Source organism: Oncorhynchus masou, chromosome 19 (assembly GCF_036934945.1).
Source record: "Oncorhynchus masou masou isolate Uvic2021 chromosome 19, UVic_Omas_1.1, whole genome shotgun sequence".
Taxonomy (NCBI): domain Eukaryota; kingdom Metazoa; phylum Chordata; class Actinopteri; order Salmoniformes; family Salmonidae; genus Oncorhynchus; species Oncorhynchus masou.
The window spans coordinates 38,624,898-38,643,352 of record NC_088230.1 but is presented as its reverse complement, the minus strand read 5'-3'; the positions used below and the strand labels follow the sequence as shown (position 1 = coordinate 38,643,352).

The following is an 18,455-nucleotide window of genomic DNA, read 5'->3' as shown; positions in this document are numbered from 1 at the left end:
GGGACTATATTACCAAGCCAAACCACTCCAAACACATCCCAGGTAGGAAACTATATTACCAAACCAAACCACTCCAAACACATCCCAGGTAGGTCGACTCATATTACCAAACCAAAACCACTCTAAACACATCCCAGGTAGGGGACCATTATATTACCTTCAAAAACCAAACCACTCTAAACACATCCCAGGTAGGGAACTATATTACCAAACCAAACCACTCTAAACACATCCCAGGTAGGGGACTATATTACCAAACCAAACCACTTCAAACACATCCCAGGTAGGGAACTATATTACCAAACCAAACCACTCCAAACACATCCCAGGTAGGTCGACTATATTACCAAACCAAACCACTCTAAACACATCCCAGGTAGGGGACTATATTGGCCAAACCAACCCACTCTTAAACACGATCCCAGGGGGTAGGGGAATATATTACCAAACCAAACCACTCTAAACACATCCCAGGTGGTAGGGACTATATTACCAAACCAAACCACTCTAAACACATCCCAGGTAGGGGACTATAATAGGCCAAACCAAACCACTCTAAACACATCCCAGGTAGGGGGACTGCACTACCAAACCAAACCACTCCAAACACATCCCAGGTAGGGGACTATATTACCAAACCAAACCACTCTAAACACATCCCAGGTAGGGGAATATATTACCAAACCAAACCACTCCAAACACGATCCCAGGTAGGGAACTATACTACACAAACCAAACCCTCTAAACACATCCCAGGTAGGGGACTATATTACCAAACCAAACCCCCTCTAAACACATCCCAGGTAGGGGAATATATTACACAAACCAAACCCCTCTAAACACATCCCAGTTAGGGAACCATAGGCTACCAAAACCAAACCACTCTAAACACACATCCCAGGTAGGGGACTATATTTCCAAACCAACCCACTCTAAACACATCCCAGGTAGGGGACTATATTACCAAACCAAACCACTCTGCAGCACATCCCAGAAGGACTATATTACCAAACCAAACCACTTAAATACATCCCAGGTAGGTCGGACTATATTACCAAACCAACCACTAAACACATCCCAGGTAGGATTATATTACCAAACCAAACCCCTCTAAACACATCCCAGGTAGGGGACTATATTACCAAACCAAACCACTCTAAACACATCCCAGGTAGGGGATTATATTACCAAACCAAACCACTCTAAACACATCCCAGGTAGGGGATTATATTACCAAACCAAACCCTTCTAAACACATCCCAGGTGGGGGATTAAATTACCAAACCAAACCACTCTAAACACATCACAGGTAGGGGACTATATTACCAAACCAAACCATTCCAAACACATCCCAGGTAGGATGGGAGAAAATGAACATTAACCAAAACTGTAGTGCTCTCATTCGCTCTCTGTCACGGTTGGCTCTCTATGGTCAGGGCGTGACACTCTCTCACATTACAGCAGGTTCCCCGACTGGCCCACCAAGTTTTCTGAGCCAATTTTTTTTTATTGTTGGACATAAAAGACTAAAAACATATCAAATCCAAGCTATTTTAATTTTGGAAATCTGCTGCAAAGCAGATCAATTTGCAGCCTACTAATTATTTGTCATTATTTTCCATCCCCCTGACCGTCTTCTCAAGAAGATATCGGCATGATGATCCCTACACATTACAGTATCTCTCTCTCTCTCTCTCTCTCGCTCTCTCTCTCTCTCTCTCTCTCTCTTTCACAAGCTGCAGGAGGAGGGGGGTGTTCGAGTGGGGAGAGAGAATGGGGGTATAGGTACCACCCCTATGGTAATGGGTTCCATTACAATCCGGAGACTTAAAAAGGAAACAACCTTAATTATACTCTTACAATAAATGTTGCCAAAATTGTTCTTCAGCTGTCCCCAAACTATTTTTGGTGATTTTACCTAGAACCAAAAATGGTTCTTCAAAGGGTTCTCCTATGGGGTTTTAGATAGCACCTCTTTTTCTGGGTGTACTTACAGAGCATTTGGGAAGTATCCCGACCCCTTCACTTTTTCCACATTTTGTTATGTTACAGCCTTAATTCTAAAATTGATTCATTTGTTTTTTCCCCCCACCAATCTACACACAATACCCCATAATGGCATCACAATACCCCATAATGACATCACAATACCCCATAATGACATCACAATACCCCATAATGACATCACAATACCCCATAATGACATCACAATACCCCATAATGACATCACAATACCCCATAATGATAAAGCAAAAATTGTTCTTATAGATCTTTACAGATTTATAAAAAATACTGAAATATATCATTTTACATAAGTATTCAGAGCTGTTACTCAGTACTTTGCTGAAGCACCTTGGGCATGATTACAGCCTCGAGTCTTCTTGGGTATGAGGCTACAAGCTTGTCACGCCTGTATTTGGGGAGTTTCTCTATTCTTCTCTTCTGCAGATCCTCTCAAGCTCTGTCAGTTTGGAAAGAGATTGTCGCTGCACAACTATTTTCAGGTCTCTCCAGAGATGTTCGATCAGTTCAAGTCTGGGCTTTGGCTGGGCCACTCAAGGACATTCAGAAAATTGTGAGACTCCTGTGTTGTATTGGCTGTGTGCTTGTATTGGCTGTGTGCTGTGTGCTTAGGGTCGTCCTGTTTGATCACCCCGGTCTGAGGACCTGAGCCCTCTGGAGCAGGTTTTCATCAAGGATATTTTTGGAACTTTGCTCCGTTCACCTCCTCGATCCCTGACTAGTCTCCCAGTCTCTGCTGCTGAAAAACATCCCCACAGCATGATGCTGCCACCACCATGCTTCACTGTAGGGATTTTTTTTTTTTTTTGCTAACTTTAGAAGTAAAGAAACTACATATAGTAACAGTCTTAATAACAAAGATATCTGTCATGGAAAAAGTGAAATCATCAATTAAATATTCCTTTTCCGGTTGCTCGTGTATGGTGTTTGTTGAAAGGGCAGTAAGTCATGGGTGAGATATTGATATTTGATCAGAGAGGATCACCTGCAGAGAGCCACAAAACTCATTCACCTCTCAGAAATGTACCTGAAGCTCTGTCGGGCTAAGGGGAGTCAGGAAGTCACTCCATCATACAACAGGAAATGGGAGAGGAAAAAGGGAGAGGGCAGAGGAAGAGAGAGAGGAGAGGGGGGAGAGAGACAGAGAGAGAGAGAGACAGAGACAGAGACAGGAGACAGAGAGAGACAGAGAGAGAGACAGAGAGGGAGAGAGAGAGAGAGAGAGAGAGAGAGAGAGAGAGAAAGAGAGAGGGAAAGAGAGAGAGAGAAAGGGAAAGAGAGAGAGAGGGAAGAGAGAGAGAGAGAGAGGGGGGCGAGGGCAGAGTAATAGGGTCTGCAGAGAGAGAGAAGAGAGTGCAGAATTAGGCCGATACCCACTAATTATCAAAAATCCAGAAAAGAGCCGTTAAATTCTATAACCACCTAAAAGGAAGTGATTCCCAAACCCTTCCATAACAAAGCCATCACCTACAGAGATGAACCTGGAGAAGAGTCCCTAAGCAAGCTGGTCCTGGGAAACTTGTTCACAAACACAAACACACCCACCTCTAGGACAGCAGCACAATTAGACCCAACCAAATCACGAGAAAACAAAAGATAATTACTTGACACATTGGAAAGAATTAACAAAAAAACAGAGCAAACTAGAATACTATTTGAATCAGTCATGGAGCCCATTGCCCTTTACGGTTGTGAGGTCTGGGGTCCGCTCACCAACCAAGACTTCACAAAATGGGACAAACACCAAATTGAGACTCTGCATGCAGAATTCTGCAAAAATATTCTCAGTGTACAACGTAGAACACCAAATAATGCATGCAGAGCAGAATTAGGCCGATACCCACTATCGTTAAATTCTACAACCACCTAAAAGGAAGCGATTCCCAAACCTTCCATAACAAAGCCATCACCTACAGAGAGATGAACCTGGAGAAGAGTTCCCTAAGCAAGCTGGTCCTGGGGCTCTGTTCACAAACACAAACACACCCCCAGGACAGCAGCACAATTAGACCCAGCAAATCATGAGAAAACAAAAAGATAATTACTTGACACATTGGAAAGAATTAACAAAAAAACAGAGCAAACTAGAATGCTATTTGGCCCTACACAGAGAGTACACAGCGGCAGAATACCTGACCACTGTGACTGACCCAAAATTAAAGGAAAGCTTTGACTATGTACAGACTCAGCGAGCATAGCCTTGCTATTGAGAAAGGTCGCCGTAGGCAGACATGGCTCTCAAGAAGACAGGCCATGTGCTCCTGCCCACAAAATGAGGTGGAAACTGAGCTGCACTTCCTAACCTCCTGTCAAATGTATGACCATATTAGAGAGACATATTTCCCTCAGATTACACAGATCCACAAAGAATTAGAAAACAAATCCAATTTTGAAAAACTCCCATATCTACTGGGTGAAATTCCACAATGTGCCATCACAGCAGCAAGATTTGTGTCCTGTTGCCACGAGAAAAGGGGCAACCAGTGCAGAACAAACACCATTGTAAATACAACCCATATTTATGCTTATTTATTTTCCCTTGTGTACTTTAACCATTTGTGAAATGTTTACTGTTAGTTTTATTGTTTATTTCATTTGTGTATATTATCTACCTTTTGCTTTGGCAATGTTAACACATGTTTCCCATGCCAATAAAGCCCCTTGAATTGAATTGAAATGAGAGAGAGAGAGGGAGAGAGAGAGACAGAGACAGAGAGAGAGAGAGAGAGAGAGAGAGAGGGGGAGAGAGAGTGAGAGAGAGGGAGAGAATATATAGATATATATATATTGATAAAAACAACACAGCGCCATTTGTTGATCCGCTTGGTCCCCACTATAACACCCCAACCCGTAAATCTCCCAATGTGTAGCAGATGTCCTCCATCAGCAGTGTGTGTGTGTGTGTGTGTGTGTGTGTGTGTGTGTGTGTGTGTGTGTGTGTGTGTGTGTGTGTGTGTGTGTGTGTGTGTGTGTGTGTGTGTGTGTGTGTGTGTGTCGGATGTCTTCTATCAGTGTAGTGTCAGATTAGAAGCCTGAATCAATACCCCAAGCATTCAGAGAGCTGATGACTATCTGCTAATCAATGAGACCCAACCACTCTTCTCTCTCTCTCTGTCTCATCTCCTCTTTCTCTCTCTCCTCTCTCTCTGTCTCTCCCTCTCTGTCTCTCCCTCTCTCTGTCTCTCTCTCTCTCTCCCTCTCTCTCTGTCTCTCTCTCTCTCTCTCTCTCTCTCTCTCCCCATGTCTTACCAGAGGCTGCTTCTCTGTCCTGCCAATAGAGTGTATAACCCACCAGCTGTATGTTCTTAATGTCATCATCAGCCACGACTCGGTGAAACATAAGATATTACAGTTTTTAGTTGGTAAGATATATACGTGCTTTCAGCTCGTCCCATTTATTTTCCAGCAATTGAACTTTAGCTAACAGGATGGAAGGCGGAGGGTAGTTTAGCCCGTCGCCTGGTCCTCACAAGGCACCATGATCTCTTTCCGAATCTGCAAATTTCCATTTCCTTCTCCAGCGAATAACAGGATCTGGGCCTGGTCGAGGGTCTGTATTATATCCCTCCCTTCCAACTCATTGAAATATAACTCTTCGTCCGGTTTGATGTGAGCAATCGCAGTTCTGATGTCCAGAAGCTCTTTTCGGGTCATAAGAGACAGTAGGAGCAACATTATGTACAAAACAAGTTACGAACAACGCGAAAAAACAAACAAAATAGCTAAGCTAGTTAAGAGCCGCAATCAAATGGAGTATACAGGGTACAGAGCCAATGTCAGGGGCACAGGTTAGTCGATCCAATTATCCTATTCCTGATGAACCTACATCTTGAAATATCTATGTCTCCTTCCCTCCCAGGATTCTCCAGCCTGTCTCTGGCAGACCAGATGAGTCTACTGCAGAGCGCCTGGATGGAGATCCTGGTCCTGAACATTGTGTTCCGCTCGTTGGCCTGTGAGGAGGAGCTGGTGTATGCTGAGGACTATGTGTGGATGAGGAGCACGCTCGTCTATCTGGCCTGCTGGACCTGCACGTTGCCATTCTGCCTCTGGTCCGACGGCTATAAGAAGCTGAGCATGGAGAAGGAGGAGTTTGTCACGCTCAAGGCCATCGCCTCTCCAACTCAGGTAGGACATCGCCCTCTCCACTCAGGTAGGACATCGCCCTCTCCAACTCAGGTAGGACATCGCCCTCTCCAACTCAGGTAGGACATCGCCTCTCCAACTCAGGTAGGACATCGCCCTCTCCAACTCCAGGACAACGCCCTCTCCAACTCAGGTAGGACATCGCCCTCTCCAACTCCAGGTAGGACATCGCCCTCTCCAACTCAGGTAGGACAACGCCCTCTCCAACTCAGGTAGGACATTGCCCTCTCCAACTCAGGTAGGACAACGCCCTCTCCAACTCAGGTAGGACAACGCCCTCTCCAACTCAGGTAGGACAACGGACGACAGAGATGCAGAGATGCAAAAAAACATAAGCGCAAACACACACACACACACACACACACCCACTAATGTAAACCTAATACAAACCTATTGATAAAACGAGACACTGGAAACAGTCCCCCCTCTGAAGCATGACAGTAGGGTACATCTGAATGGTAAATCTCTATTAAATCTTTTATCTGACATATAATTAAAACAAACAAAGAAATGAAACAAACCAAGTGATGTTCTATCTGACCTCCACACAGAGATAAGAAAGGGGACGAAAGGGTCGGCAACACGGCTCTTTAATTAAATACCACTATAGTGTGTGTGTGTGTGTGTGTGTGTGTGTGTGTGTGTGTGTGTGTGTGTGTGTGTGTGTGTGTGTGTGTGTGTGTGTGTGTGTGTGTGTGTGGATGTCCTTGCCTCTTCTGAGTGCATGTGTGTGTGTATAACATGTGTGTGATTGCCAGTGCTCGTTCTCTCCCTCTATCTCTCTCTCCCCCTCTATATCTCTCTCTACCCCTCTATCTCTCTCTCTCCCCCTCTATATCTCTCTACCCCTCTATCTCTCTCTACCCCCTCTGTCTCTCTCTCTCTCCCCCTCTCTCTCCCCCTCTATCTCTCTCTCTCCCCCCTCTATTTCTCTCTCCCCCTATCTCTCTCTCTCTCTCTCTCTCTCTCTCTCTCTCTCCCTCTCTCTCCCCCTCTCTCTCTCCCCCTCTATCTCTCTCCCCCTCTCTCTCTGCCTCTATATCTCTCTCTCCCCCTCTATATCTCTCTCTACCCCTCTATCTCTCTCTCCCCCTCTATATCTCTCTCTACCTCTCTATCTCTCTCTCCCCTTCTATATCTCTCTCTACTACCCTCTATCTCTCTCCCCTCTATATCTCTCTCCCCCCCGCTATATCTCTCTCTCCCCCTCTATATCTCTCTCTACCCCTCTATCTCTCTCTCCCCTCTCCCCCTCTATCTCTCTCTCCCCCTCTATCTCTCTCCCTCCCCCTCTATATCTCTCTACTCCTCTATCTATCTCCCCCTCTATCTCTCTCTCCCCCTCTTTATCTCTCTCTACCCCCCTATATCTCTATCTCTCTCTCCTCTCTCCCCCTCTTTATCTCTGCTCTATCTCTCTCCCCCTCTCTCTCTCTCCCTCCCCCTCTATATCTCTCTACCCCTCTATCTCCCCCCCCTCTATCTCTCTCTCTCCCCCACTTTATCTCTCTACCCCTCTATCTCCCCCCCTCTCTCTCTCCCCCACTTTATCTCCATAGCAGGCAACAAGCTCTCACTGCAGAATTAGATGTTTTTCCACGTTTTCACCAAACATCACATTTTGAAGTTCCTCTAAACGTCCAATTTCAAAGTTGCAAAAAAATGAATGCCTGATCACTGGAATTGAAGAAAAGACCCTCGGTGCCGGAACGAGCAGATTAATGTGCTCCCTGTTGCCGCCTAGTGGCGACATCCTGTATTCGGTCCACATAAACGTTTTATTAGGAAACAACTCTACGGTTAAGTTAAGGCATTAATTCTGACTAGGTTAAGAATGAACCCTTTACACTCTACATGGATAGGGACATATTGAAATGCATCTTACAGGAGTGATATGAAAAGCATAACCATGGTTGAAATGGGAACCGTTTGGAGATCACGGGAAAATGATTAGACCAAAGGTGAGGACACAGTTCACCTGACAAGACTGAATCCAAACTTTACACTGTTGATTTTATGTGCATTTCACATTTACTGTACTTTTCACTCCATTTGTTGATCAAATCTGAAAATACTCTGGACTGGCTAATAAAAAGATAAGATTAAGAAAGAAGAACACAGACACTGGACAGAGGAACTCTGCCTAGAAGACCAGCATCCCGGAGTCGCCTCTTCAATTGTTGACGTTGAGACTGGACAGAGGAACTCTGCCTAGAAGGCTAGCATCCCGGAGTCGCCTCTTCACTGTTGACATTGAGACTGGTGTTTTGTTGACATTGGGTACTATTTAATGAAGCTGCCAGTTGAGGACTTGTGAGGCGTCCTTTTCTCAAACAAGACAAGACACTAAAGTACATGTCCTCTTGCTCAGTTGTGCACCGGGGCCTCCCACTCATCTTTCTAGTCTGGTTAGGGACAGTTTGCGCTGTTCTGTAAAGGGAGTAGTACACAGCGTGGAATAGCCTTAATTTCTCAGAACAAGAATAGACTGATGAGTTTCAGAAGAAAGTCAACAACATACCTACCACTTTGAAAATGCTAAATATTTTTTATTGTGGAACAAACAAGAAATAAGACAAAAAACAGAACATGAGCATGCATAACTATTCACCCCCCTCAAAGTCATTACTTTATAGAGTCATCTTTTGCAGCAATTACAGCTGCAAGTCCCTTGGGGTATGTCTCTATAAGCTTGGCACATCTAGCCACTGGGATGTTTGCCCATTTTTCAAAGCAAAACCGCTCCAGCTCCTTCAAGTTGGATGGGTTCCGCTGTTGTACAGCAAAAAAAAAAAGTCATACCACAGATTCTCATTTGGATTTAGGTCTGGGCTTTGACTAGGCCATTCCAAGACATTTAAATGTTTCCCCTTAAACCACTCAAGTGCTGCTTTAGCAGTATGCTTAGGGTCATTGTCTGCTGGAAGGTGAACCTCCATCACAGTCTCAAATCTTTGGAAGATAGAAACAGGTTTCCCTCAAGAATTTCCCTGTATTTAGCGCCATCCATCATTCCTTCAATTCTGACCAGTTTCTCAGTCCCTGTCGATGGAAAACATACCCACAGCATGATGATGCCACGGGCTTCACTGTGGGGATGGTGTTCTCGGGGTGTGGGGTTTGCGCCAGACATAGCATTTTGCTTGATGGCCAAAAACCTCAATTTTAGTCTCATCTGACCAGAGTACCTTCTTTCATATGTTTGGGGAGTCTCCCACAAGCCTTTTGGCAAACACCAAAACTTAGCTTATTTTTTCTTTAAGCAAAGAAAATACGGCTTAAAGTGGTCCTATGAACAGATACCCCAATCTCCTCTATGGAGCTTTGCAGCTCCTTTAGGGTTATCTTTGGTATCTTTGTTGCCTCTCTGATTAATACCCTCCTTGCCTGGTCCGGGAGTTTTGGTGGGCGGCCCTCACTTGGCACATTTGTTGTGGTGCCATATTCTTTCCATTTTTTTAACAATGGATTTAATGGTGCTCCGTGGGATGTTCAAAGTTTCAGTCCATGATTTGTACTTCCCCACAACTTTGTCCCTGACCTGTTTGGAGAGCTCCTTGGTCTTCATGGTGCCGCTTGGTTGGTGGAGCCCCTTCATTGGTCTTCATGGTGGTCCTTGGTCTTCATGGTGCCCCTTGCTAAGTGTTGTTGCAGACTCTGGAGCCTTTCAGAACATGTGTATATATCCTGAGATCATGTGACACATGGGACACATAGGTGGACTTTATTTAACTAATTATGTGACTTCTGAAGGTAATTGGTAACCAGATCGTATTTAGGGGCTTTATAGCGAAGGGGGTGAATACATATGAATGCACCACTTTTACGTTTTCTATTTTTAGTTTTATTTGAAAAAAGTACTTTTTTTTCATTTCACTTCACCAAATTGGACTATTTTGTGTATGTCCATTGCCTGAAATCCAAATAAAAATACATTTAAAATTACAGGTTGTAATGAAACAAAATAGGAAAAACGCCAAGGGGGGTGAATGCTTTTGCAAGGCCATGTATACTCAACTAGAGATGGCCCGTTTATTGCTTCTTTAATCAGGACAACAGTTTTCAGCTGTGCAAAAGGGTTTTCTATTGATCAATTAGCCATTTAAAATTATAAACTTGGATTAGCTAACACAACGTGACATCTCTCTGTAACAGCAGCTGTCCGCCAGCCCTACACACTACACACAGCTCTCCACAGTACTGTATATTAGCCTGCCAGCTCTCCACAGTACTGTATATTAGCCTGCCAGCTCTCCACAGTACTGTATATTAGCCTGCCAGCTCTCCACAGTACTGTATATTAGCCTGCCAGCTCTCCACAGTACTGTATATTAGCCTGCCAGCTCTCCACAGTACTGTATATTAGCCTGCCAGCTCTCCACAGTACTGTATATTAGCCTGCCAGCCCCCCACAGTACTGTATATTAGCCTGCCAGCTCTCCACTGTACTGTATATTAGCCTGCCAGCTCTCCACAGTACTGTATATTAGCCTGCCAGCCCCCACAGTACTGTATATTAGCCTGCCAGCTCTCCACAGTACTGTATATTAGCCTGCCAGCTCTCCACAGTATATTAGCCTGCCAGCTCTCCACTGTATATTAGCCTGACAGCTCTCCACAGTACTGTATATTACTCTGCCAGCTCTCCACAGTATATTAGCCTGCCAGCTCTCTACAGTACTGTATATTAGCCTGCCAGCTCTCCACTGTATATTAGCCTGCCAGCTCTCTACAGTACTGTATATTAGCCTGCCAGCTCTCCACTGTATATTAGCCTGCCAGCTCTCCACAGTACTGTATATTAGCCTGCCAGCTCTCCACAGTACTGTATATTAGCCTGCCAGCTCTCCACAGTAATGTATATTAGTCTGCCAGCTCTGCACTGTATATTAGCCTGCCAGCTCTCCACAGTACTGTATATTAGCCTGCCAGCTCTCCACAGTATATTAGCCTGCCAGCTCTCCACTGTATATTAGCCTGCCAGCTCTCCACAGTAATGTCTATTAGCCTGCCAGCTCTCCACAGTATATTAGCCTGCCAGCTCTCCACTGTATATTAGCCTGCCAGCTCTCAACAGTACTGTATATTAGCCTGCCAGCTCTCCACAGTACTGTATATTAGCCTGCCAGCTCTCCACAGTACTGTATATTAGCCTGCCAGCTCTCCACAGCACTGTATATTAGCCTGCCAGCTCTCCACAGTATATTAGCCTGCCAGCTCTCCACAGTACTGTATATTAGCCTGCCAGCCCTCCACAGTAATGTATATTAGCCTGCCAGCTCTCCACAGCACTGTATATTAGCCTGCCTCTCCACAGTAATGTATATTAGCCTGCCAGCTCTCCACAGTACCAGCTCTCCACAGTAATGTATATTAGCCTGCCAGCTCTCCACAGCACTGTATATTAGCCTGCCAGCTCTCCACAGCACTGTATATTAGCTTGCCAGCTCTCCACAGTACTGTATGTTAGCTTGCCAGCTCTCCACAGTACTGTATATTAGCTTGCCAGCCCTCCACAGTACTGTATATTAGCCTGCCAGCCCTCCACAGTACTGTATATTAGCTTGCCAGCCCTCCACAGTACTGTATATTAGCTTGCCAGCCCTCCACAGTACTGTATATTTGTCACGTCTTATCAAGGTGGGTAGTATCAGGCGCAGAGAGCAGATTAGTGATACGACAGTTTATTCTCCGGCGAACAAAAAACACGGTCAACCCAACACACACAGGGTGAACAATCCAACACAGGATCAAAGACAGACCGGAGAATAAAAACACAAGCACTACACCAACTGACATGAAATACAAATAACAATCCCGCACAAAACAGGGGCGGGACAACCTACTACATATAAGGATGTTAATTAAACTAAAACACACAGGTGAAACTAATAAGACAAAACCAACAGACAAACGAAAAAGTGATCGGTAGTGGCTAGTAGGACGGTGACGACGACCGCCAACCACCACTCGAACAGGCAGGAGAGCCAACTCTCGGCGGAAGTCGTGACAATATTAGCCTGCCAGCTCTCCACAGTACTGTATATTAGCCTGCCAGCTCTCCACAGTACTGTATATTAGCCTGCCAGCTCTCCACAGTACTGTATATTAGCCTGCCAGCTCTACTGTATATTAGCCACAGTACTGTATATTAGCCTGCCAGCTCTCCACAGTACTGTATATTAGCCTGCCAGCTCTCCACAGTACTGTATATTAGCCTGCCAGCTCTCCACAGTACTGTATATTAGCCTGCCAGCTCTCCACAGTATATTAGCCTGCCAGCTCTCCACAATACTGTATATTAGCTTGCCAGCTCTCCACAGTACTGTATATTAGCCTGCCAGCTCTCCACAATACTGTATATTAGCTTGCCAGCTCTCCACAGTATTGTATATTAGCTTGCCAGCTCTCCACAGTACTGTATATTAGCCTGCCAGCTCTCCACAGTATATTAGCCTGCCAGCTCTCCACAGTATATTAGCCTGCCAGCTCTCCACAATACTGTATATTAGCTTGCCAGCTCTCCACAGTACTTTAAATTAGCCTGCCAGCTCTCCACAGTATATTAGCCTGCCAGCTCTCCACAGTATATTAGCCTGCCAGCTCTCCACAATACTGTATATTAGCTTGCCAGCTCTCCACAGTACTGTATATTAGCCTGCCAGCTCTCCACAGTATATTAGCCTGCCAGCTCTCCACAGTATATTAGCCTGCCAGCTCTCCACAGTACTGTATATTAGCCTGCCAGCTCTCCACAGTATATTAGCCTGCCAGCTCTCCACAGTACTGTATATTATCCTGCCAGCTCTCTACAGTATATTAGCCTGCCAGCTCTCCACAGTAATGTATATTAGCCTGCCAGCTCTCCATAGTACTGTATATTAGCCTGCCAGCTCTCCACAGTACTGTATATTAGCCTGCCAGCTCTCCACAGTACTGTATATTAGCCTGCCAGCTCTCCACAGTATATTAGCCTGCCAGCTCTCCACTGTATATTAGCCTGCCAGCTCTCAACAGTACTGTATATTAGCCTGCCAGCTCTCCACAGTAATGTATATTAGCCTGCCAGCTCTCAACAGTACTGTATATTAGCCTGCCAGCTCTCCACAGTACTGTATATTAGCCTGCCAGCTCTCCACAGTACTGTATATTAGCCTGCCAGCTCTCAACAGTACTGTATATTAGCCTGCCAGCTCTCCACAGCACTGTATATTAGCCTGCCAGCTCTCCACAGTAATGTATATTAGCCTGCCAGCTCTCCACAGTAATGTATATTAGCCTGCCAGCTCTCAACAGCACTGTATATTAGCCTGCCAGCTCTCCACAGTAATGTATATTAGCCTGCCAGCTCTCCACAGCACTGTATATTAGCCTGCCAGCTCTCCACAGTAATGTATATTAGCCTGCCAGCTCTCCACAGTAATGTATATTAGCCTGCCAGCTCTCCACAGCACTGTATATTAGCCTGCCAGCTCTCCACAGTAATGTATATTAGCCTGCCAGCTCTCCACAGTAATGTATATTAGCCTGCCAGCTCTCCACAGTAATGTATATTAGCCTGCCAGCTCTCCACAGTACTGTATATTAGCCTGCCAGCTCTCCACAGCACTGTATATTAGCCTGCCAGCTCTCCACAATACTGTATATTAGCCTGTCAGCTCTCCACAGTACTGTATATTAGCCTGCCAGCTCTCCACAGTACTGTATATTAGCCTGCCAGCTCTCCACAGTACTGTATATTAGCCTGCCAGCTCTCCACAGTACTGTATATTAGCCTGCCAGCTCTCCACAGTACTGTATATTAGCCTGCCAGCTCTCCACAGTACTGTATATTAGCCTGCCAGCTCTCCACAGCACTGTATATTAGCCTGCCAGCTCTCCACAGTAATGTATATTAGCCTGCCAGCTCTCCACAGTAATGTATATTAGCCTGCCAGCTCTCCACAGTACTGTATATTAGCCTGCCAGCTCTCCACAGTATTGTATATTAGCTTGCCAGCTCTCCACAGTACTGTATATTAGCTTGCCAGCTCTCCACAGTACTGTATATTAGCTTGCCAGCCCTCCACAGTACTGTATATTAGCTTGCCAGCTCTCCACAGTACTGTATATTAGCTTGCCAGCCCTCCACAGTACTGTATATTAGCTTGCCAGCTCTCCACAGTACTGTATATTAGCTTGCCAGCCCTCCACAGTACTGTATATTAGCTTGCCAGCTCTCCACAGTACTGTATATTAGCTTGCCAGCCCTCCACAGTACTGTATATTAGCTTGCCAGCTCTCCACAGTACTGTATATTAGCTTGCCAGCCCTCCACAGTACTGTATATTTGTCACGTCTTATCAAGGTGGGTAGTATTAGGCGCAGAGAGCAGATTAGTGATACGACAGTTTATTCTCCGCGAACAAAAAACACGGTCAACCCAACACACACAGGGTGAACAATCCAACACAGGATCAAAGACAGACCGGAGAGTAAAAACACAAGCACTACACCAACTGACATACAAATACAAATAACAATCCCGCACAAAACAGGGGCGGGACAACCTACTACATATAAGGATGTTAATTAAACTAAAATACACACAGTTGAAACTAATAAGACAAAACCAACAGACAAACGAAAAAGTGATCGGTAGTGGCTAGTAGGACGGTGACGATATTACCGCCAACCACCACTCGAACAGGCAGGAGAGCCAACTCTCGGCGGAAGTCGTGACAATATTAGCCTGCCAGCTCTCCACAGTACTGTATATTAGCCTGCCAGCTCTCCACAGTACTGTATATTAGCCTGCCAGCTCTCCACAGTACTGTATATTAGCCTGCCAGCTCTCCAGCTCTCCACAGTACTGTATATTAGCCTGCCAGCTCTCCACAGTACTGTATATTAGCCTGCCAGCTCTCCACAGTACTGTATATTAGCCTGCCAGCTCTCCACAGTAATGTATATTAGCCTGCCAGCTCTCCACAGTACTGTATATTAGCCTGCCAGCTCTCCACAGTAATGTATATTAGCCTGCCAGCTCTCCACAGTACTGTATATTAGCCTGCCAGCTCTCCACAGTACTGTATATTAGCCTGCCAGCTCTCCACAGTAATGTATATTAGCCTGCCAGCTCTCCACAGTATATTAGCCTGCCAGCTCTCCACAGTACTGTATATTAGCCTGCCAGCTCTCCACAGTACTGTATATTAGCCTGCCAGCTCTCCACAGTATATTAGCCTGCCAGCTCTCCACAGTATATTAGCCTGCCAGCTCTCCACAGTACTGTATATTAGCCTGCCAGCTCTCCACAGTACCTGCCAGCTCTCCATATATTAGCCTGCCAGCTCTCCACAGTATATTAGCCTGCCAGCTCTCCACAGTACTGTATATTAGCCTGCCAGCTCTCCACAGTATATGTATATTAGCCTGCCAGCTCTCCACAGTACTGTATATTAGCCTGCCAGCTCTCCACAGTATATTAGCCTGCCAGCTCTCCACAGTATATTAGCCTGCCAGCTCTCCACAGTATATTAGCCTGCCAGCTCTCCACAGTAATGTATATTAGCCTGCCAGCTCTCCACAGTACTGTATATTAGCCTGCCAGCTCTCCACAGTATATTAGCCTGCCAGCTCTCCACAGTACTGTATATTAGCCTGCCAGCTCTCTCCACAGTATATTAGCCTGCCAGCTCTCCACACTACTGTATATTAGCCTGCCAGCTCTCCACAGTATATTAGCCTGCCAGCTCTCCACAGTACTGTATATTAGCCTGCCAGCTCTCCACAGTACTGTATATTAGCCTGCCAGCTCTCCACAGTACTGTATATTAGCCTGCCAGCTCTCCACAGTATATTAGCCTGTCTCCATATTATATTAGCCTGCCAGCTCTCCAGTACAGCTGTATATTAGCCTGCCAGCTCTCCACAGTACTGTATATTAGCCTGCCAGCTCTCCACAGTACTGTATATTAGCCTGCCAGCTCTCCACAGTAATGTATATTAGCCTGCCTCCACAGCTGTATATTAGCTGCCAGCTCTCCACAGCACTGTATATTAGCCTGCCAGCTCTCCACAGTAATGTATATTAGCTCCAGCTCTCCACAGTACTGTATATTAGCCTGCCAGCTCTCCACAGTACTGTATATTAGCCTGCCAGCTCTCCACAGTACTGCTCTCCACAGTATGTATATTAGCCTGCCAGCTCTCCACAGTACTGTATATTAGCCTGCCAGCTCTCCACAGTACTGTATATTAGCCTGCCAGCTCTCCACAGTACTGTATTAGCCTGCCAGCTCTCCACAGTAATGTATATTAGCCTGCCAGCTCTCCACAGTACTGTATATTAGCCTGCCAGCTCTCCACAGTACTGTATATTAGCCTGCCAGCTCTCCACAGTACTGTATATTAGCCTGCCAGCTCTCCACAGTACTGTATATTAGCCTGCCAGCTCTCCACAGTACATATATTAGCACAGTACTGTATATTAGCCTGCCAGCTCTCCACAGTACTGTATATTAGCCTGCCAGCTCTCCACAGTACTGTATATTAGCCTGCCAGCTCTCCACAGTACTGTATATTAGCCTGCCAGCTCTCCACAGTACTGTATATTAGCCTGCCAGCTCTCCACAGTACTGTATATTAGCCTGCCAGCTCTCCACAGTACTGTATATTAGCCTGCCAGCTCTCAGTACTGTATATTAGCCTGCCAGCTCTCCACAGTACTGTATATTAGCCTGCCAGCTCTCTACTGTATATTAGCCTGCCAGCTCTCCACAGTAATGTATATTAGCCTGCCAGCTCTCCACAGCTACAGTGTATATTAGCCTGCCAGCTCTCAACAGCACTGTATATTAGCCTGCCAGCTCTCCACAGTACTGTATATTAGCCTGCCAGCTCTCCACAGCACTGTATATTAGCCTGCCAGCTCTCCACAGTAATGTATATTAGCCTGCCAGCTCTCCACAGTAATGTATATTAGCCTGCCAGCTCTCCACAGTATATTAGCACTCTCCACAGTGTATATTAGCCTGCCAGCTCTCCACAGTACTGTATATTAGCCTGCCAGCTCTCCACAGTATGTATATTAGCCTGCCAGCTCTCCACAGTAATGTATATTAGCCTGCCAGCTCTCCACAGCACTGTATATTAGCCTGCCAGCCTGCCCTGCCAGCTCTCCACAGTAATGTATATTAGCCTGCCAGCTCTCCACAGTACTGTATATTAGCCTGCCAGCTCTCCACAGCACTGTATATTAGCCTGCCAGCTCTCCACAATACTGTATATTAGCCTGTCAGCTCTCCACAGTACTGTATATTAGCCTGCCAGCTCTCCACAGTACTGTATATTAGCCTGCCAGCTCTCCACAGTACTGTATATTAGCCTGCCAGCTCTCCACAGTACTGTATATTAGCCTGCCAGCTCTCCACAGTACTGTATATTAGCCTGCCAGCTCTCCACAGTACTGTATATTAGCCTGCCAGCTCTCCACAGCACTGTATATTAGCCTGCCAGCTCTCCACAGTAATGTATATTAGCCTGCCAGCTCTCCACAGTAATGTATATTAGCCTGCCAGCTCTCCACAGTACTGTATATTAGCCTGCCAGCTCTCCACAGTATTGTATATTAGCTTGCCAGCTCTCCACAGTACTGTATATTAGCTTGCCAGCTCTCCAGTACTGTATATTAGCTTGCCAGCTCTCCACAGTACTGTATATTAGCTTGCCAGCTCTCCACAGTATATTAGCTGTATGTATATTAGCTTGCCAGCTCTCCACAGTACTGTATATTAGCTTGCCAGCTCTCCACAGTACTGTATATTAGCTTGCCAGCCCTCCACAGTACTGTATATTAGCTTGCCAGCTCTCCACAGTACTGTATATTAGCTTGCCAGCCCTCCACAGTACTGTATATTAGCTTGCCAGCTCTCCACAGTACTGTATATTAGCTTGCCAGCTCTCCACAGTACTGTATATTTGTCACGTCTTATCAAGGTGGGTAGTATTAGGCGCAGAGAGCAGATTAGTGATACGACAGTTTATTCTCCGGCGAACAAAAACACGGTCAACCCAACACACACAGGGTGAACAATCCAACACAGGATCAAAGACAGACCGGAGAGTAAAAACACAAGCACTACACCAACTGACATACAAATACAAATAACAATCCCGCACAAAACAGGGGCGGGACAACCTACTACATATAAGGATGTTAATTAAACTAAAATACACACAGTTGAAACTAATAAGACAAAACCAACAGACAAACGAAAAAGTGATCGGTAGTGGCTAGTAGGACG

At 45.6% G+C, this 18,455-nt stretch overlaps 1 pseudogene; it reads left to right on the top strand.

The window, feature by feature from the left end:
• LOC135505677 (steroid hormone receptor ERR2-like) overlaps positions 1-18,455 on the top strand; it is a 40,581-nt pseudogene that overhangs the window by 4,207 nt on the left and 17,919 nt on the right.